General features: G+C 35.7%; 1 pseudogene; it reads right to left on the bottom strand.

Annotated features, from left to right (window-relative positions):
- LOC107153411 overlaps positions 1 to 19,275 on the bottom strand; it is a 50,631-nt pseudogene extending 31,356 nt beyond the window's left edge.
- Between the last annotated feature and the right edge of the window lie 3,279 nt (positions 19,276 to 22,554).

Raw genomic sequence — 22,554 nt, 5'->3', positions numbered from 1 at the left:
GCATTCACTCGCCTAGCACGTGTGAGGCCCTGGGTTCCATCCTCAGCACCACATAAAAATAAATAAAAATGTATTATGTTGATCTACAACTAAAAAATAAATATAAAAAATACAGGTATATACATATTCTTTTTTAGAAAATCTTCATTGTTATGTGTAAATTTATCAAAACCACAAGAAAACTTATGAACTTTTACCTGTCACTCAGATTTTAACTAACAATTCATAACTACTATGACTTTTGCTTTTATTTTCTGATTATTTTGAAGCAAACTCTGGATATATTGTTTAATCAATAAGTAGTTTAGTATGTATCATAATGCTATAGGTATCCTTTTAATAAATATAGCCAAAATGCCATCTAAGCTATAGCAAAAACAAAACAAAACAAAACAAAAAACCAACCAACAAACAAAAAACCCCACCTTTCCCTTTTTTTCACACAATTCACTCAATATTCCTAACACCAACTGTGTGGGAGTTTTGCCTCAGATATCAAGCATTTCTTTTGTGGACATCAACTGGGTTTATAGTAATTCTTTTCATTTATTTATTTATTTTTTACTTTTTATAAACTTTATTTTTTAATTTGTTGTAATTAGTTATACTTGACAGTAGAATGCATTTTGACACCTCATGCATAAATGGAGAATAACTTCTTATTCTTCTGGTTGTACATGATATAGAATCACTTCAGTCATGTAAGCATATATGTACATAGGGTAATTATATGGGCTCTGTCTCATCCAGAGAAGAGATCCACAGAACAGGGAAGAGGAGAATGTGGCTGCGGAGTCACTAATCAAGACCCCCGGAGACCAAGCAGGAAGCAGGTCTGATTTTATTGCGCTATATATATATATATATATATATATATATATATATATATACTCACATACATACTCAGGCATTAGCTAAGCAGATTACAGGCAGCCACCAATGCAATTTCTGCTAACTGTCCTTGCAGTGACCAATTGAGGAGTGGGCCATGGAGCAAGCACAGGGACTGCAACACATGGCCTCATGCCCGGGGCTGTGCCTACAGGTTAAGCGGCCTGCCACCACATGGGATGCCCTTAATGTATTCCATGCATGCGGCACTCCATGCACTTGTCCCCACAGGTAATAATGCCTAATTCATTCTACTACCCTTCCTACCCCCATAGCCTCTCCACTCCCTTTACTTCCCTCTGCTTAATCCAAAGTATCTACCTTTCCCCCTAGCTCCCCTCCCTCTTATTGTGAATTAGTATCCACATATCAAAGAAAATGTTCAGCCTTGGGTTTTGGGGTATTGGCTTATTTTGCTTAGCATGTTATCTTCCAGCTCCATCCATTCACCTCAAAATGCCATAATTTCATTCTTCTTTAAGGCTGAGTAATATTCCATTGTGTATATATACCACATTTTCCTTATCCATTCATCTATCGAAGAGCATCTAGGTTAGTTACACAGACTATTGTGAATTGAGCTGCCATAAACATAGATGTGGCTGTGTCACTGTAGTATGCTGATTTTAAGTATTTGGGGTATAAACTGAGGAGTGGGATAGCTGGGTTAAATGGTGGTTCCATTCCACATTTTCTGAGGAATCTCTATATTGCTTTCTATAATGTTTACACCACTTTGCAGTCCCACCAGCAATGTATGAGTGTACCTTTTTCACCACATCATTGCCAACATTTACTGTTGCTTGTATTCTTGAAAATTGCCATTGTGACTGGAGTGAGAGGAAATCATAGAATATTTTTAATTTGTATTTCAGTAATTGCTAGAGATGTTGAACACTTTTTCATATTTGTTGATTGAATGTATTTCTTCCTCTGTGAAGTGTCTATTCAGTTCCTTAGCCCATTTATTGACAGTGTTATTGGGGGATTTTTAGTGTTGAGTCTTTTGAATTCTTTATATATCCTGGAGATTAATGCTGTATCTGAGGTGCATGTGATAAAGATTTCCTCCTATTCTGTAGGTTCTCTGTTCACATTATTGATTGTTTCCAAGGATGATAACATCCCATTTATTGATTCTTGATTTTACTTCTTGTGCTTTAGGTTTCTTGTTAAGGAAGTAGGTTCCTAAGCAAACATGGTAGATTTGGACGTACTTCTTCTTTTATTAAATGCAGGGTCTTTGTTATAATGCCTAAGTCTTTGATCCACTTTGAGTTGATTTTTGTGCCTTTGTCTAGTATGAGATAACTGTATTATACGGATTTGTCTCTGTGTCCTCTATTTCATTTCATTGGTCTATGGGTCTGTTTTGGTGTCAATTCCATGACATTTGTGTTAATATGGCTCTGTAGTATAGTTTAAGGTCTGGTATTATGATGCCACCTACTTCACTTGTTAAGGATTTCTGTGTCTATTCTGTGTCTCTTATTTTTCCAAGTAAATTTCATGACTGCTTTTTCTATTTCTATGAAGAATGTCATTGGGATTTTCATAGGAATTCTGTTAAATCTGTATAGTACTTTTGGTATTATGTATATTTGGTATTATGGCCATTTTGACAACGTTAATTCTGCCTATCCAACAACATGGGATATCTTTCCACTTTCTGACATCACCTTCAATTTCTTTAATTGGATGAATTTAGTTGGATGCTCTGTAGTTGTTATTGTAGAGGTCTTTCACCTCTTTTGTTTTGCAAAGCAAGCACTCTATCATCTGAGCTATATCCCCAGCCACAAAATTATAATTATCTTATATTAGACAAAGGTGCCAAAAACATGCACTGGAGAAAAGATAGCATCTTCAACAAATGGTGCTGGGAAAACTGGAAATCCATATGCAACAAAATGAAATAAAACCCATATCTCTCACCATGCACAAACTTAACTCAAAATGGATCAAGGACCTAGGAATTAAACCAGAGACTCTGCATCTAATAGAAGAAAAAGTAGCCCCTAATCTTCATCATGTGGGATTAGGCCCTGACTTCCTTAATAAGATTCCTATAGTGCAAGAATTAAAACCAAGAATCAATAAATGGGATGAAATCAAGCTTTTTTTTCCTGAGCAAAAGAAACAATCTGTGAGGTGAACAGAGAGCCTACATTCTGGGAGCAAATTTTTACCCCTCACACATCAGATAGAGCACTAATCTCTAAGGTATATAAAGAACTCAAAAAGCTAAGCACAAAACAAAACAAAACAAAACAAAAAAAAACCCCAATCAATAAATTGGCCAAGGACCTGAACAGACACTTCTCAGAAGATGATATACAATCAATCAACAAATATATGAAAACAAAATGTTCATCATCACTAGCAATTAGAGAAATGTAAATCAAAACTACTCTTAAGATATCATCTCACTCCAGTCAGAATGGCAGCCATTATGAAGACAAACAACAATAAGAGTTGGCGAGCATGTAGGGGAAAAGGCACACTCATACATTGCTGGTGGGACTGCAAATTGGTGCAGCCAATATGGAAAGCAGAATGGAGATTTCTTGGAAAATTGGGAATGGAACCACCATTTGACCCAGCTATCCCTCTCCTTGGTCTATACACAAAGGACTTAAAAACAGCATACTACAGGGACACAGCCACATCTATGTTTATAGAAGCACAATTCACAATAGCTAAACTGTGGAGCCAACCTAGATTCCCTTCAATAGATGATAGATAAAAAATGTATCATATATACACAATGGAATATTACTCAGCAATGAAAGAGAATAAAATTATGGCATTTGCAGGTAAATGGGTGGAGTTAGAGAAGATAATGCTAAGTGAAGTTAGCAAATCCCCAAAACCAAATGCCAAATGTTTTCTCTGATACAAGGAGGCTGATTCATAGTGGGGTAGGGAGGGGAAATGTGGGAGGAATAGACAAACTCTAGATAGGACAGAAGGATGGGAGGGGAAGGGAAGGAGTATGGGTTTAGAAATGATGGTAGAATGTGATAAACATTATTATCCAAAGTATATGTATAAAGACACAAACTGGTGTGAATATACTTTGTATACAACCAGAGATATGAAAAATTGTACTCTATATGTGTAATAAGAATTGTAATGCATTCCACTGTCATGTATTTAAAAAAATAAAATCAATATAAAAAAAACAATATGTAAGCATGTATCAACTAAATACTGGCCCTGTTCTGGCTTTAGGATTCACATTTTAACCACACACAGACCCAACTATGTTCTGGAATCAGAATACCTGCGGTTCCATTACAGAAATTAGACCCTGTCAATTCTTCAGAATCCTTTATCGATGAATTACAAAAAAAAAAAATTCACAATTTTCCACTAGGTTCTAAGGATTGCACTTTTGTAATTTGAAGTCATTGTTGATATATCAAAATAAGACATAGGCAAAACAGTATTTTCAAGTTCTCCAATCATCTTCCTCCTACATTAAAAGTTATATTACATGCATGTGCATGCATCTATGTTTATGTGCAAGTGTGTATCTATATATTTCTGCTTATAAAATAGACTGTGATGAATCATGATATTTTTAAAAAGAAGATTAATAAAGTAAGAAGCATAGACTGGAAATGTATCCAATTTTAAATTGTAGAAATATCTTACATAATTTATATAAAATTTGCAAATTTGGAATGTTTGCTTTGCTATTGATGCTGAAGATAATAATTATTTTGCTAATGATTAGTATAATTAATTCATTAGTGGGTATCAGGTGCTATTTGGGGTCTTTGACCTCTTGTGAATTATCTTGTTTTACAACAATTTTGTAAGTAGAGTACTAGACTTGTCATTATATCTTTAATTGGGGAGTTTAAGAAACAGAGGTGGGGTGTTTTCTTAAGATGGTAAAAATAGTGAGTGACACAACTAATTTCTCAGAATAAACTAATAATCACAGCATAGTCTTAGGCCACTGACTTACAAACAAAGATTATGGTGTATGTCATATTTTACCTGTGCAGTTGAATAAAAAGGTGAATTTATATATTATAAAAATATGAAGGGATGTGTCATGATAAATTGTTAAGCAAATGATACGTAGTATATATATTAAAATGAGAAAAAGTTTAAATATATGATTCATATATTGACATTAGGATTTTAAATCCGATTTTTAAACTGCAAGTAATAAATCTGTTTTGCTTGGGCAATTCTGTCTTTTCACTCATGGATTTAGCTGAAAATGAACTTAGAGAATACAGACTCATATTCTTTTTGTGGAAGAGTAGCTTCTAACTGAAAATAAAATAGTTTTTGAAGACAATATGATAAAAATAACTAATGAAATGAGTCATTTTGAATAACTGAGTCAAGTATCATATTTTTCTTGAGTTAAATGCAGCTTTCATTAATTGAGATAATGTAAATGTGACATGAAGCCCAGTCCTTTTCAATGTTTTCATTCCTGGTGGGGTAGGTAGAAGTGTTGTATTTGTTCACTAGAGATCACATTAGACCACAGATTGGGTGACACAAATTTATCTGGTCAAAAAAGTGAAAGTTAGACATCTGAGATCACGTTTTTGGTCAGAGACCAAGGTTTGATTTCTTCTAAAACGTCTTTTCCCGTCTAGGAGATAGCTCTATTTCCCTGGTATTTCCCCCACGGTCTTTCCTCTGTATGTCTGTATGCTAATTTCTTTTTCTCTTGAGGACATGAGTAATATTTGACTAGAGCCCTCCCTAACAACCTCATTTAACTTTGTTTAAAGATGTGAACTTGGAATTAACCCAGGGACACTCTACTACTTAGTTATACCTCCAATCCTTTCTTTTCATTAAGTTGCCCAGGCTTACTTGAATTTGAGATCTTCTTGCCTCAGTCTCCTGAGTCGCTACAATTACAGGCATGTGCCACTGCACCCTGCTACCTTATTTAACATAACTATGTAACATCCTATCTTCAAACCCAGTCACAATTTGAATCTGAGAATATTTCAACAGATGAGTTTTGAGGAGACACAATTCAACTCATAATAGATGATATGGATATCTTTGGAACATTGGTTGTTAACTATGGCTTCTATGTTTTTCCATTGAAGGAACAAAGTTTTAACCTTAAGGACCACCTCTTTCCTTTAAGAATATATGTAGAGAAGATTTGAAGTTTATTAAAGAAAGAAAACTGTATCATCAGAGAAAGCCACATAGTACTCATATCCCATAGATTATTTTTTGTTGTTATTTATTGCATTGCTTTCTGCATTGACATACTGATGTAGAGGTCAGCTGTAATTTAACCATGGATATGGAAAAGTTTTCTGGAGTATGTTAGAATAGAGCATGGTTAATATGTTATTTCCAATTTCCATTCACAAAACACTATTTATTTGATTTTAGGAAATGCACCTCAAAATAGATGAGTATTCTCATGATGATGGTTTTAATGTAACAGTTGTATATTTGGAGATGGGAAAGGACTTAGAACTTGTTAGAAACATCTACTACTGGGTCTTTTAGTACACCAAAGAATTTGATGGTCTGTGATACAGGGATTGATGAGGGATATAGAAAGTAATTTTATTTTCATCTAAATTTATGGGCAACAATATTCGGGGTTTTAGAGCTAGGACAACAATTTATTTTATATAGCAGCATGATTTAATGTATTTTAAATAGTGTTCTCACTTTTTTTCCCTAGCAAATACAAGATATTAGTTTCCCAGTAGCTCTCTTTTGCTTGTCTATTTTAAAATGTCTCTAAGTTCTCAAGTCAGAAATAGCACAAGATTAATCTATATTTTTTGGAAACCAATATATTTTTTTTTTCATTTTCTTATCTATTTTAAGTCAGTTTTTGAACCTCTATGTCATTTACTATTTGGAATCTCAACCAGTGTCATTTACTATTTGGAATCTCAACTATCATTAATGGAATGTCTCTGAATTAGCTTTATATAGCACATACCACTATACTTTTAACTTCCTATTAATTTATTTTAATTATGATAACCTATCCTATTTATATGTTCTATTGGATTTTTGTACTGTACTGATTTTATAATAATTCCCCTCTAGGGTACTAACATTTCCATAAACTATTTCATTAAGTATCATTTAACAAAATCCTTATTCTGAAGCAAATTTCTGTGTTTTCCTAAATTTAAGAAAATCTTTAATCACTGACCTTAATTTGCTATAGACCAAGTTTGAAATTCAACATGTATAGATCCAAAATTTGGCCCAGGAAACTTAGTGGAATATGTATACTGAAACTATTCTTTTACTTTTATCTTATAGGAAAGGGAAAACACACACACACACACACACACACACACACACACAGAGAGAGAGAGAGAGAGAGAGAGACTAATAGATGGTTAGTTCATTTATAGAAGTCAGTTTAAGGGGCAGAATAAAGGAGAAAGATTTAAGTTTTTATTTCCTTTTATTTAGTAGAAGTAAAACAAATTCAAAGAGGGAAACAGGACTTCAGAAGCCTAGGTTTAAATATGTTTAAACAAATATGACCAAATCACTGTGATGAATATTTGTTGAATATGACTAGACAAGAGAAAACTTCTATTGTTGTTACTTTTTTTGATTAATACACAGTCATAACTTTTGGGTTCATGTGTCATGCAAATAAGTGAGTAAAACCACTTTTTAGAATTTTTTTTCTGATATGATTCATAAACCTAACAATAAATGGTTATAGCTTATCATTTAGAAAATAAAAAGCATATATCTTATCGTAAACCAAATTCAAAACTATTAAAAAGTGGTAGATTTAGTCATAATTGAATTTATAGAAGTAATTTATAGTTTTGTTTCAGTTTTAGTTGAAACAACTTCTATTAAGAAATAGCTTCAAGACTTTTGTTCTGATTTAAAAACTTAACAAAGCTTTTATAAATCAATTTACTTTCTTGGTCTCTTCCTTTTTTTTAGACTTTCAACTTTCGTTTGATTTGGTGAAACTGCTACTGTGTGTTCCCTACAACAAATATACCTCGTGTAAGCATCTACTTCACATCTGATGTCTGGGATATACTCTCTTCTAGTAAGACAGGACTCAGAGAGAATCGTGCTCATGAAGTCTCTCAGATTCTGTGAAGCAGAATGAAAACTCCCTCCCTTACTCTCTATGTATGAAGTTATTAGAATCTTTTCTGGGGTGAATAAATGTTTCCATTAGCCCAGGACAAACTTTGTTTGTTTGATGTACTAAAAATCATCTCTCATTACAGAAAGTGCCCTGTTTTCGTGATAATTTATAAGGCCACCCTATTTATTCATCTTGTATATGTTTATATAATGTATAAATAATATTAAATAATACTGTTTTGCATATTAAAAGAATGCCAAGAGAGTAGATTTTAGGTGCTCCTGACACACATATATATAAAATAAGAAGTAACTATGAAAGTTGATGAATATGTTCAATATACTTGCCTATAGTAATCATTTCACTACCTTCCTCTACATGTATATCAAACTATCATGTTTTCACCTTAAATAATGCAATAAAACAAAAGCATCCTTATAAAAATTAAGTAATAGAATAAAAAATGAAGAATAACCATAAAAACATTTTAATTATCTCTAATATTCATTATGAACATTGATTTTGGAAATTCATTAAAAAATTTAGACATTAGTTCTTCTAATGTTAGAGTAAGGAAGACAAAATTTTAGTATAACATGTATAAATGAGTATTATATAGTACTATACATTTGATTAAAATTTTCTACATAATAAAGTAATCTTTTGCTTAGATGTTGTTAGTCTTTTCCAATTCTAACACTGAATACCACCACCACAGAACAATGAAATTACAGATTACTTTGCCTGATAGTTTTCCTTTGCTGAACCATCCCTCTCTATCATTTATTTGACATTATGAAGGTAAAACATCATGATTTTAAAAAGGGTCAATAAATGTGTGTAGCAATTAACACTGAACATGATTCTAATTTCTAGGTTAAGTTCTATAGACTGCACTCCATGGCTTTTGGCTTGTAGCATGTCCTTAGGCAAAATGAAATGTTCCTCCCTATTTCCAGAAAAAAATCAAGACATCCTGCTTCTTGACAGCATCCACTCCAGATCAGTCTCCTGCTTCCTTGAGTCCTCCTCAAAATCACAAAGCACAAATTCAAATTCCCTATAAATCCTCTCTTAAACTGTTACAGAGAGGTCCTACCTGTCTCCATGATGAAGACTCCATATTCAACAAGTGGGCCGCCGACCTGCCAAGCGAACTGGGAAATGAGGCAAGTTACCCTTTGGAAATATACTTACACTTTGATGCTTATGCAATGAAAAGGCTAGGAAAGAGATTTAAGAAGTTGGCTTTGGATAATTCTGGTTCTTGAAATGTGGAAAAGTTCCTGTCTCTGCCTCACTGTAATTCAGATATTTTAATTTTGTAATTTTAAATTTAATTTTTTTGAATTTTAATTTTGTAAACAGAATCTTTTAATACAACGAGTAATAGATATATTTGAAGCCGATGGGAATGGTGAAGTAGAATTTGAAAGAGATCATTGAGGGAGTCTCTCAGTGCAGTGACAAAGGAGATAGGGAGCACAAGTTGAAGTTTGCTTTCTGTGTCTATGACTTGGATAAAGATGGTTATATTTCCAGTGGGGAATTCGTCCAGATGTTGAAAATGATGGTGGGGAACAATCTGAAAGATACACAGTTACAGAAAATTGTAGACAAAAAACATAATAAATACAGATTAGGAGGGAGATGGAAAAATATCCTTTAAAGAATTCTGTGCTGTTGTAGGTGGCCTAAATATCCATGAAAAGATGGTGGTAGATGTGTGACTCTCTGAAGAGTACCATCCAGTACTCTTGCTTTCTTCTCCATCTCTGAAGATTTGCTCAAGATGTCCAGCAATGCTCTCTGTGTATTTAAATGGAAGTATTCTTCTCTATGAAGCCACATTTCCAACCTGAACCTCATGAAGCCAACTAAATGCTATTGAACTCTTCCTCTCTCAATATCTCAGTGTAGCACTTTAAAGTCTTTAAAGCATCATGAAAGAGCATATATACGTGTGGCAGAGAAAGAGAAGGGGTTGGCTTTTTAATTTATTTTTTTCACATTTTATAACAAGAAAGTATCTATATATACATATGTAAATATCTATATATACATATATAAATATGTATATGTATAGATATCTGGAGCTTTCTATATATGTAGTAGAGTGGCTTTAATTTAATATACTTGATTCAGAAGCAAAATGATAAGAGTACAAAAGTGCTAAGCAGAACATAAAATATCCTTACTATTATTTCATACAGTTTTATATATAGATAGAAGTTTGTACAGTTTGAGCCAGGTGTCAGGCTGTTATGAGGAGCCGCTTCAGAAAACACTCTTAAGTGCGAATTCCAATCAAAGAGAGCTTTATTTACCTGGCCAGGGACTGTCACCCACTGAAGCTCTATGGGAGAACAGAAATTTCCTGGCCTGTGTCTTGGGAATTTAAGGATAAAAACCACAGCTCAGGGGCTTTACTCAGCATCATGCAAGCAAGCCAATCACAGAAGCTAAAATAGTAGTTACCTGTGAGCCCTAAGCAGGACTGGAATGTTCTAGTTAGCAAGCAAGCAAGTTACAGAAGCTAAAAACAACCATATCCTGGATCAAGTACAATTTGTGGGGTACAAAGTACAGAAAAACAATCTATTATAAGAAAGAAGATTTCATTTCAGTTTCTCAGAAACAGCTCTTGTAACAGTTTTTTTTTTTTTTAAGAAGATGGCAAAATGGAGTCTTAGGCCTGTCTATGACAGTTCTTGATTTATAATTATCTTATGTCACTTATCAAAATCTTATATTTATAATCTATATTTTTTACTAATCTATATCCTATAACTTACACTCTTATTGATTGTATTTATTAGTTCACACCATCAGGCCAGCTATTTTCCCTTTCCTGTGCTTTTCTCCTTTGAGAGATTGACAAAGCATTTTAAAATGTCCTATTATTTACCTTAATTACACTTTTGTAACAAAGGAGTCTATAACTTTATTTATACCAATGAATATATTTCCAGGGACTAAATCTCATTGTTGAGAAGTTTTTAATCCATCTCTGGTTGAGGTGAAAATATAGTTCAGTGCTGCTGCCAAGAGCTAGTTCTTGGGTTCATATAGTGACTACACAACACTATGGCTGCTTCCTTCTGTTACTGTGTGACTAGGAGACATTACATTTATTAAATGACCCTGAGTGAACGTAATTTTCCAGTTGTTGTTTTATACATAAAGGCCAGAAGCTATCCGGGGCAATCATGATGCATTACTTAATAAATTTCCAAAATAACTGCTTAGGATATGTTTGTTATATATGTATGAATAATTTGTCTTTAAAGTCTTGTTTGAATCATGAATTTCCCTCTGTGTTTCAAAAGACTTGCAGCTAATCTAAGAAACTAGTAATATTAATGTGCATGTATATATCTAAACATCCACACATTTGTGATTTAATGGGAGAAATTTTGCTAATCTATATGCCACACAAGAACAAAATTTAACTAAATTGATACTGTGTAAATTTTTTTTTACCACAAGGCATAGGGAGCACCTGATTTTTTTTGTTTGCCCATATAATTGAAAATGGATGATAACTTAATGAATTTGTGATATAAAAGTAGTGTATCGTATTCCACCACTTGATGTTATCCCTTCCCTTTTCTGCAAAGGTCCTATTTCTTGGAAGATAAACATTTTAGGTAGCTTTATATGACAATAGCATTTCCATGTCTAGTTTTTGTGTAAGAACCGGTTTTGTAATTATGAGTGATAAAGGGCAGGTTAAATCAAGGTGAATGAATCTTAAATTGAATACACCTTCCTGCCATTGCTGTTCCTTTAACTGAGTGCTGCACATCATGGGCTCTGTCTGTGAGAGAGAAATCCTGGTGCTTGCTGACCTTACATGACATGGAGTTTTGCATGTAGATTGATTTACATAAAGATAATATTGCCAAATTTCGGAAATGTTAATGTTCAAACTGAAAATCTCCACTACATGTATGTTTCTTCCTCTGGATCAGTAGGTGGCTTACAGTCCCAGCCAGTGGTTTGATCTGTTCCAGTGTCAACTGCCATGTGCTCTGCTTCAAGGGGAAGCTAGTCTTTTGTGAAATTTTTTGTACATAATTATTTGTTACAAATATTTTAGCAAATTCTTTCTATTTCTCTTACTTGTGCATACCTTAACTGGCGTTACAGAAAAATAGGGCAAACCTTATTTCCTTACTGGCTAATGAGGGTTTTTCTTTCCTCCTTTTTTTTTTCTTCTTCCTCTTTTTTAGTTTGTGGGTAGGGTGGGTAGGGGAGGAGTGGTTTATGTTGAATGGTTAGTTTTTCTTCTGCATAATGTGTCCTTTATGGGATCTTATGGAGAAAACTTCATACTGTATGAATAAGAAAATGAAATGTTTGAAACTTGAAAAAAAAAGAAAAAAAACAAACAAAAAAAAAAAAAAAAAAGAAAAGAAGAGAAAGAAAGAAAGAAAGAAAGAAAGAAAGAAAGCAAGCTAAGATCACTTCCCAGAACCAGGATCCATTCCAGCAGCTGGAACTAAGACCACGACTTCAGAGTCTAGGCATACAAACTCAAGAGACCAGAACAGAGGTAGCTGGTTCAGAGTCACAATCCTCCTTTCAGAGTTCAGATGCCAAATCACTGGGGGTGTGATTTCAGCTTCAGCTGAGAGCCCAGGACCTTGAGGTCAGAGACCAGGGCCCACACCTGGGAGGTGCCCTGGAGAAGGCCATTAGAAGCTGACCTGCCATCTATATGATTCTCCATGCCTGAGAAGCTCCATTATCTCCCACTGAGATAGTGTTTCTTAGGTTTGATAAAAGTGCCTTGCCTCAGCAGGTTGAACTTGCTCCATAGTAGCCTAATATGATACAGAGGTGCCTAGAGACACTGTGGTACTCACAACACACCGGATGCACACTGATTATCATTGAAGATCAGGATCATATGCCTAAGCTCTTTCCTTTGTCTATGTTTCCCTTTCTCCCTCCATGTCCCTCAGGTCTCTGGCTGAACATAATGTCTATTCCTCAAAGGCCTTCTTTGACTGTGTATTCATTCCCTGTAATTCAAAACATAGCCAGCGGAGTGCAGGGCTGTCCCATGTTTTTCCTGCTAGATAGTAGGGCCCAGGGACTTCTGCTTATCTTATAGGATCGCTCGAGGTTTAACATTCCCATTTCACACATTGGCTCCAAAAAGTCATCCAGAGAAGCTTTTATCTTCATATCTCTGTAAAATAAAAAGTCATCATAAGACTTTTTCTTTTTTTTCCCAAAAGAAAATAACTACCCATTTCTTTCAAGGAAACAAAGAGTTAAGGGTAGGGTGGAGAGTGTCAGTTCTTTATTGCATTGAGTCGTCCTACCTAAGGCTCAGTAGGTATGGTTATCCTGGTTACTTGGTGCAGGATTGGTTCTGATTAGAACTCAGAATAATCATCTCCATGGTGAGGTGTGTTGTGAGTACCACTGTGTCTCTAGGCACCTCTGTATCATATTAGGCTACTATGGAGCAAGTTCAACCTGCTGAGGCAAGGCACTTTTATCAAACCCAAGAAACACTGGAGGATTTCATGTCAGAAGCCCCTGATGATGTGATGCTGAGTCTCACTGTCTCTGGATGTCAGTGGGAGATAATGGAGTATGTTGAGATAGTTCAAGTGCTCATAGTTATCTTGCTTTTATGCAAAATTGTTCAGACATTCAGAGAAAGACTTTCTGTACAGGGAGACAAGGAAGCTTCCAGTAGCAGTTCAGCAGTAGCTTTAGTAAAATGCAATGTTCTTGATCAGTTTCATCCTAGTTTGGAAGAATATGAAAACTCAGAAGTGGCTAATAACTCGAATTTTTTCAGGCCTGTGAGGAGGAGCATCATATGTATTGTGGTAAGACACAGGAGAAAAGAAAAATGTCAATGTTCAAAACAAGAAGAGAAGAAGTCTTACACAGCAAAAAGGATCCCAGCTCTGGACCAAGAAAGGACAGACATCACAACACAAGAACATGAAATGAAATCATGGTTAAAATGTTTACCAGCAACTGATAAAAGACCCAGGCTGTCCATAGTGAGCTTTATGTTCTGTATGAAGATTCAGGCCGTGTATCTACAGGAGGAGTGGTTCAAGATCATAGAAGGGAAAGGTCTCCTGGGAAGAAAGGATCTGGGTGAGAATGTGCAATCAGGAGAACCAGAGAATGAAACTCATGCTGCTAACAAGGCCAGAATATCTAGGAAGAAACTGAAAGTTGTTGCAAAATTAAGTACATATTTAAACATTCATGACAGTGGGAAATATTTATTCTATAATAGCATTGTCAAAGAAATGAAGAAAGCTTGCCTGAGAGGACCTAACCAAAGTGCCCAGATTAAAGAACTTTTCATGAAGGGGGCAGATAGCTGTCTTGAGGAGGGAGAAAATGAAATGGTTGAACAGCATCCCCAAAAAGAAATGGAATATTTGGGTTTATTTCCTGTTAATATAATTCTTGATTTACAGCAGGAGGTGGAAAATTCTGAAGCCAATCATCTGATAATCCATGAAAATAAAGAGTCAGAGATGCACTGAAAGTGATTCTAAGATCTCAAAGTACAACTGAAAGGAATCATTCTGTCCTTGGAAAGAAAAGCCCTTGATGACTGTCAAGAGACCTCAGGAAACTGAATAAAATTTCATTGTTGCTAGACAGGAAGTTGCAGACCTGAGAAAGAATAAAGGAAAGAGAAATTCAACTTCAGTTTCTGGAAATGCATCCCCATGAATTTGATAATCAAATTTTCTGTAGAGAATTTATTCCCTGACCTCTCTGTTCATGAGGTGGTGCTTCCTCTGAGATAGGAAGGTCCCTGACTCATCCATTAATACCCCCCAGTGAATCTCTTCTCCTTACTCCTCTTTCTACTCTATCACCTTCATATCTTGGTTCATTTACTCCTCTTTTCCCCAATAAGATCATTACTCAATAGGAAGTTCCCAGCAAGAAATTGTACTCTTCTTCAGTCTTTCTAAAGAAGACTGGGAGTACATGACAGCCATATTCTTTCTCAATACTTGGTTGTCCTTTTTTTTTTTTTTTTTTTTTTTTTTTTTTTAATCTGCCATGCCCTGCGTTTTTTGTTTGTTTGTTTGGTTTTGTTGTTGTCATTTTGATTTTGTTTTCGTTTTGTTTGGTTTGTTTTTTGCTGGACACCCTCATCCAAAAATATGGATGTGTGTTATTTCTTGGTTTCATTCAACCTCCATGTGATACTAGTAGTCAAAATTCTGAAACACCAAAATAATTTCCAGTCACTAAATTTGTACTCAGAAATCTTTGAGTTGCATATGTGTGTGTGTGTGTATGTGTGGGTTATGTGTGTTGTAGTACAATAGAAATATTTTTGTGCAAGTGGTTTTACTTTTTTACATCTGGCAAGTAATGTTTTAGGATAGATTTAGAAAACTGGGATTGTTTTATGTTCTTTTCATTACATTATACTCTCTAGAAAATATAAATACTAGATTTTTATTTGACAGGTCAGCCTACTGTTCTTCTTTTATTTTTACTTTAAAAATTTTTACATTAGAAATTTATGGTTATATGCAGTAATTGGGTTCATCCTAACAAACGCATACATGCATGGAAATCAATTTCTGTTCACGATCATCCTTTTCCCTCCCCCTTTTTCTTCCCCTCTTCTATTCTTCTTCCTCTAGTAGACTTCTAAAATGGGCACACGAAAGTGACACAGCCACATCAGTCTTCTATTCTGTTCTGTTGAGCTTTATGTCTATTTTCAGGCTATTGTTCTTATTATTTAGCTGTTGTGAATTGTATTACTATAAACATCTTCTTCATCGATTAACTTGATTAGATCTTTTTTCAATCTTATCCTTTCCTACTCCTTTCCTTTATTTTACTCTAGCTTCTGCATAGGAAAGAAAAAAAAATTGACTTCTGAGTTTCTGAGTTTGGCTAATTTCACTAAGCTTGATATTCTCCATTTTTTTTTATTAGTTACACATGACAATACAATGATCTTGACATATCATACATTTGAATCAAATGGGGTATAATTTCTCATTTTTCTGAGTGTACAGGTTGCAGAATCACATTGATTATACTCCATTTCTATTGATTTACTGGCAAATGCCATAATTTCATTCTTTCTAATGGCTGAGTAGAACTCTGTTGTATATACACATACCAAATCTCTTAATTCTTTCATGTATTAATGGGCATTTGGGTTCCTTCTGTAATTTAGCTGTTGTGAATTGTGTTACTATAAACATTGATGTGGTTGTGTCACTTTCGTGTGCCCATTTTAGATTTTGGGGGGAAAATACCTAGGAATGGGATAGCTGGGTCATATGGTGGTTCCACTCCTTACCTCATTTTTTGAGAAATCTCTGAACTGCTTTCCAGAGTGGTTATAGTAGTCTGCAGTGTCACCAACAATGTTTAAAGTGTTCCTTTCTCCCCACTACTTACCAGCATTTGTTGTTTGGATTCTTGATCATTGCTATTTTGACTAGTGTGAGATAAAATCTTAGTGTAATTTTGTTTTGCGTTTCCCTGATTGCTAGAGATGTTGAACATTTTTTTTCCATATATTTATTGGCCTGTAATGTTTCTTGCATTGAGAAGTTTCTGTTTGTTATTTTGCCTATTTATTGATTGGATTACTTGGGGTTTTTTTGTATTAAGGTTTTTTGAGTTCTTTGTATATTTTGGATATTAATCCCTATTGGAGAAGTAACTGACCAAGATTTTCTCCCATTCTGTAGGCTCTCTCTTCATGATCTCAGTCATTTCCTTTGCTATGTAGAAGCTTTTTAGTTTAATGTCATCCAACTTAATGAATGTTGTTATTTTCTTGTGCTTTGGGATCATCTTAAGGAAGTTAGAACCTATTTAATGGAGTGTTGATCCTATGATTTCTCCTAACAGTTGTAATTTTTTCTGGTCTGATTCCTAAGTCTTTGATCCATTTGGATTTGAGATTTGTGTAGGGTGAAATATAGGGTTCTAATTTCATTTTCTACATATAGCTATCTGGTTTTCCCAGCACCATTTGTTGTAAAGGCTATCTTTTCTCTAAGATATATTTTTGGCACCTTTGTCAAATAGCAGATGGCTATAAGTTTGTGGGTTTGTCTCTGTCTTCTATTCTGTTCTATTGATCTTTATGTCTATTTTCAGGCTATTGTTCTTTAACCAATACAACATTATCTGTGAGCAATTTAGTTTATAGAGATATTTCAAATAGAAAACTATTTTCCTCCATTAAGTCTGTCTAACAGGGTTAAAACAGAAAGGCAAAGTTTGCTTTGTGGTTTCAATAAATTATACTTTATTTAAATACAGGCTAATATTTAGATTAAAGGAGGAGAGTAGTCTGTAAATTAGGTTGTTCAGCAAGACTGAACCCATCTATATCCAGTGTTTCCTGACTCTGCAGGTTTCTAGAAGGGACTAGTCTAATGGCAGACTCAGTAACAAGGAAATGGGTCAGTGTATAATTTCTCGCCTTTATCCTGTGTCACCTGAGAACTGTAGCCTTCAAGCTCTTCACCTAAATCGTCAGTCCTATGCCAGTGCCACTGCCTCTTCACAGTCTCCCATGTCAATGTCCTGAGTGGCATATAGTTCCAAGGTTTTACCTATGCAGTAGATCAAACCAGCAGCTGATTTGACTGAGGTCAGTCTTATCCCCAGATTTAGCAGTGGAGAATTTCAGTGCAGGGTACAAGAGTAAAACATTGGGTATTTTGGCAAAGTGTCTTTTGAGAACAGGCATGTCCCTCCCACTATACAGCACATGATATTATTTTCTCACCTGAATCTTGGTCAATACTATCCTGAGCAAAGCATCTGCAAGAGTCTTCAGGGGAATGTGTGTCTAGAGTCTTTGTGTCTAGGGGATCAAGGTATATAATTGGAATCCAGATCCTGCAAGAAGTCTGATCATCCAGTAGCTAGAGTAGCTGCAAAGAATCCTATATCAGATTAGACAATTAAGGAAGAACTTCATACTGCCTGGGATGTGTACTGTTTTGAGATGTTGGAGAATTATATGGTGAAAGTCCCTGATGATGTGCGACTAAGTCTTGCTGACCCTGGGTGTCAGTGGGAGATGGTGGAGTATGACATTGATAGTTCAGTCTTTCAGAGTTCTCTTGGTTTCACGTTGAATTTTCATGTCAGTCAAAGAAAGTCTTTCTGTAAAGGGAGACAGGTATGCCAGTAGAAAGAAGTTTAACATTAGACTTAGCAAAAATATAATGTTGTAAACATTTATTCTGCAATGGAAATGGTGGAAAATCAGAAATTCTGGAAGTTCTGGATAGTTCCAAACCTGTGATTAGAAATATTCTCTACACTATTGTGAAACACTGGAGAAAGAAAACCACCCAACACTCAGAAAGAAGAAGAAATGATGTATGATACTGAAATTAAAGTACAGACTTTGGAATTAAAAAGAGGATATATCAAAACACAAATAGTAGAAGCTAAAATACATTTAAAAGTACTACAAGCAACTGAAGAAATGATTCAAGTTCTCCATAGCAATTTTTGTGGTTGCATTGAGTATCAGGTATTGAATTGCTAAGAATGCTGTCTCAAGAATAAGGAATTAAGATCTCCCCTGGGAGAAACAAGACATATACATATATATGTGTGTGTGTACACACACACACACACACACAAACACATACACACACATACACAACTTTGGGGAGCACTTATCCAAATCATAGCAATGACCAGTCAAAAGAATCCTTGAGGAAACAAAGTTATTGCAGTATTCACCATGTGAAATTAATGTTTTAAAGGAAAATTAATGTTTCATCAACATTACAGAAGATGAGAAAAGCCCATTTGGCAGGTTATTATTATAAATTTACCCAGATTGAAGGAGCACAATCAAAATGGCAAATGAATATCTTTTAGAAATAGGAGATAATGTGGTTGAAGTTTGTCAAGAGAGAGTCTGTTGCATGTTTACTTGTTAGAATAGATCATGAATCACAACAATAGGCAAAGAGGAGAGTCAGTATTAAACTATTATTAAACTACATCCTGCATGTCCCAGAGCCTCAAGTTCACCACTGGAGTGCATGTTTCAGGTTATGGTTGGTGGAAAGCCTTTCCTCAGTGATCCTTCCTGGACAGCTCACTCCCTCCAGGTCAAGTGTCTCTAATGGTTCCATTTTCACAAACCTGGTGGTCCCATACTCATCTCTGATGGGGTGATGAGAAAGGATGAATGAGGCACCCAAGACACAGAAGTGCCATGAATTGATGAGTGTTGCATCAAATTCGCTCATGTTTGTGTTACTTGAGCTAGATCATTTATTCCCATCCTAACTGCAAGGGATGGTGGGAAATGCTGTTTCCTATGCTCCTAAGAGAAGGAAATGGGGCTGAAAACAAATTTTGTTTCTTTCATAGTATATTTGAAAGTAATAATCAAGGAATTTTGTTCTTTGGGGGCAGTGAGGATAGAAATGGAGGATGGCCAGAGTGGTGCTGGGTCAAGGATAATTTTTTTTTAATCGTATGAAATATGCTTGCATCTTTCTCAAAAAGACCAAATAGAGCAAGAAAACTAATATATATCAAATTACTTCAGCTGCTGGAGAGATGTCCTTGAGTCATTAGAGGAGGTGAGATCCAGTGCATAAATGATTTAGCCTTGTAAGAGAACTCAGTTCACCTGGAGGGTGGCCAAAGTTTGTGATCATTGATTTAAGTAGATTGTGAGGTTTGGTTATGCAAATGTTATGAAGTTAAATGCTGTTTGTTTTCAATTTTTCTGTAAAATAAAAAGGAAGAGTGAAGAATAAGAAGGAAAATACTGAAGCTTTAAAAAAGATCAGATTTAAAATTATTATCTGGGAGCATGTAATAGTAAATGGGGAAAAATGCATCAGGGTTATGGGTTAGGGGCACATAGGATTCACTTGGTGTTTACATTTACATTGAGAGTGTTATCATATGGTATATTTGTCTATAGCCACAGTTAGCTACAAAATCAGGTAAGAAGTACATGGAGGGTATAATTAAAATATGACTGAAATTTTTCCCACATCATTTAAAAGAGGGGAGGATTATTAAATGAAATGGAAATCAAAAAATAGTGATAACAATGATTATTTTGCCCATCTAAGTATGCAGGAGAAAAATAAGCCATGAGGACAATGACGGGCAGTGAAAAGAGGGTTGGCTCGGGTTAGATAGTCCTATGAAGTCCAACAAGACAGTCCAACAAGCTGTTGGAATGTGGTTCCAGCATGGAGTAAGCTCAATAGAACAAAATTATTTGTATAGATTTCTGTATGCATTTGAACTTGTTGAAAAATGTACCTTTTAAAGTCCATTATTATCCTGGTCAATTTAGAAATTCAGCCTGCTGACTTTCACTCCCAATCTGTTGTTCAAGTCAGTTCAGTGCTATGCAGCTCTTAGACTGAGCTCAGTTAAATGCTAGGCAAGGAATATGACATGTCAACTGAGTGTCGGCCAGTACGTGTCTTCACCATATTAACAGGGGAAACTTCAGTGACAGGTTTATATTGTGTTGTATGTCATTTTTCATTTAAATTTTTATGTTCCTTTTTATGTATGTGGAACACCTGAGAATATATAAAATGACACGGTATGAGCCAAGGATTAACACAGCCTCTATTCTATTTGTGGAATTTGGCAGTATTTTCCCTGGTTCTGCTGCTACCAAGGCATTTGTCTGTTTTGTCATAAGATAATTAGGTGGTTTTATTGTAAATTATCCCTTTTAATGTTCTGGGTCAGAAGCAGGAAGGGGAGCTTAATAATGTTGTGCATGAAGTTTGACTTCATCTGCCAGATGTGGCAAGGAGAGGAGTGTGGAGGGTGAGTGGGTGTCAATTTCCAGCCCTTACTCCTCAAGTTAATACTTTACAAATGAGGGTAATGAGTGCATTTGTTATTCTTTTCGTAACTACTCTCCAGTTGGGACCTCTGACAGACACCACGGTATGGACAGGGACAGAGAGGTCAGCTGAGCTGTTGGGCTAACAAATATGGGGAAAGCAGCAACTCCTGGCTGGGAGGGCAGTGAAATCAATAGATAGCAGGCATGAGAAGGAAAGGTATTGTCTATGGAATATATAATTGATAAGAATTCTGTTATTGAAAACCTGGAATTAAGCTTGAACATAAGCAGGTGCAGAGTTTAAGGGAACACTATCAAGGAATCCACTTACTAGAGCAGACAGGAGTGTGTCCAAGAGAGGGAAGGATACAGATGAGAATCAGCTTGTCCAGGGCCTCCATGAGCTGAGGACACCCTTCATCTCTGCCTGAGAGGGTGACCTCATGGGTCCTGAAAGAGGAGTGACTGACTGGTGGTTGCCTTAGAACCCACAGACAGCTTTGAGAGGGAGCTGATCATCCAAAGGACATGCTCATGTGTCCTTCAGGAGTCTGTAGGTTCTCCATCCAGTCCTGAGGGAAAATCCTTCCATGTGTGCTTGGATTAGTTTCTTAGGGCTGTTGTAGGAAATTAACACAAGATCTGTGGATTCACTTTTGGAGATAAAAAGTCTGAAGGTTTTAGCAGGGCTGCATTCCCTGCTGGTGCTTTGGGGAAAGAAAATCTGTTCCTTGCCTCTTTTGGATTCTGGTGTCTGCACACCTTTTTTGGCTTATCTCACTTGGGGATGCAGTTTATTGCACTTAGAGTCTGCAATGGATTGAATGCCTGGGTCCCCCACCAGATTCCATATGTTGAACTCTTAACCCCCAATATGATAATATTAGAGGTTGGGGCCTTTTGGATATACTTAGATCATGAGAGTGAGTCCCTCCTGTGTAGAATTTGTACCCTTATTAAAGGGACCTGAAATCTCTTTTACTGTCTTTTCATCTTGTAAGAACAGAAGGGAAAGTTGGCTGTGAGCAACCTGGAAGAGGATGCTCACAGAACCTGATCATGTTGTCACCCTATCTTAGACTGTCAGCCTCTACAACTGTGAAAAATAAATTTATGCTGTTAGTAAGCCATGCAATCTATCATACTTTGTTACGATCTATGGTACTTTGTTATAGCAATCTAAAATGACAATGACAAAGCTTGACCATATAAGCCCTTCTCTCAAGATCCTTCACTTACTCATGTCACAGATAATGTCCACTATTTTGCCATGTAAGTTACTAGTAACAAGTTCAAGAGATTCGACATGATTAGACATCAGGAGCCACTAGTACAGGTCACATAAAACTGTTCAAACTGAGTGGGCCACAAAGTGCCACTAGTATTTAGCTACTGGTGCTGAGAGGGGTGGCCTGAGAAAGCAGTCCCTGTTCAGTAACAATCTTTTTGAACTTCCCGATGAGCCATGTGGTAAAGCACACAGTTTATGCCAGTCTGTTGCCCCCGTGTTCATCTCTACACACCGTGCTTTGTCCATCAGGTACTTCTGCGTATGAAATAGCTCAGTGATAGGACTGCAACCAGTGGAGAAACTTCCCAGGTAGGGGGTCTCTTGTAGGCACAGGTAGAAGTGTTAACTTTCTTCATGAAACTTATGATGCCTGCATTCTCCTCAAGGTTCACAAGAGTGACA

Source organism: Marmota marmota, unplaced genomic scaffold, assembly GCF_001458135.2.
Source record: "Marmota marmota marmota unplaced genomic scaffold, marMar, whole genome shotgun sequence".
In the NCBI taxonomy this organism is placed as follows: domain Eukaryota; kingdom Metazoa; phylum Chordata; class Mammalia; order Rodentia; family Sciuridae; genus Marmota; species Marmota marmota.
This window is presented reverse-complemented; position numbering and strand designations above follow the sequence as displayed.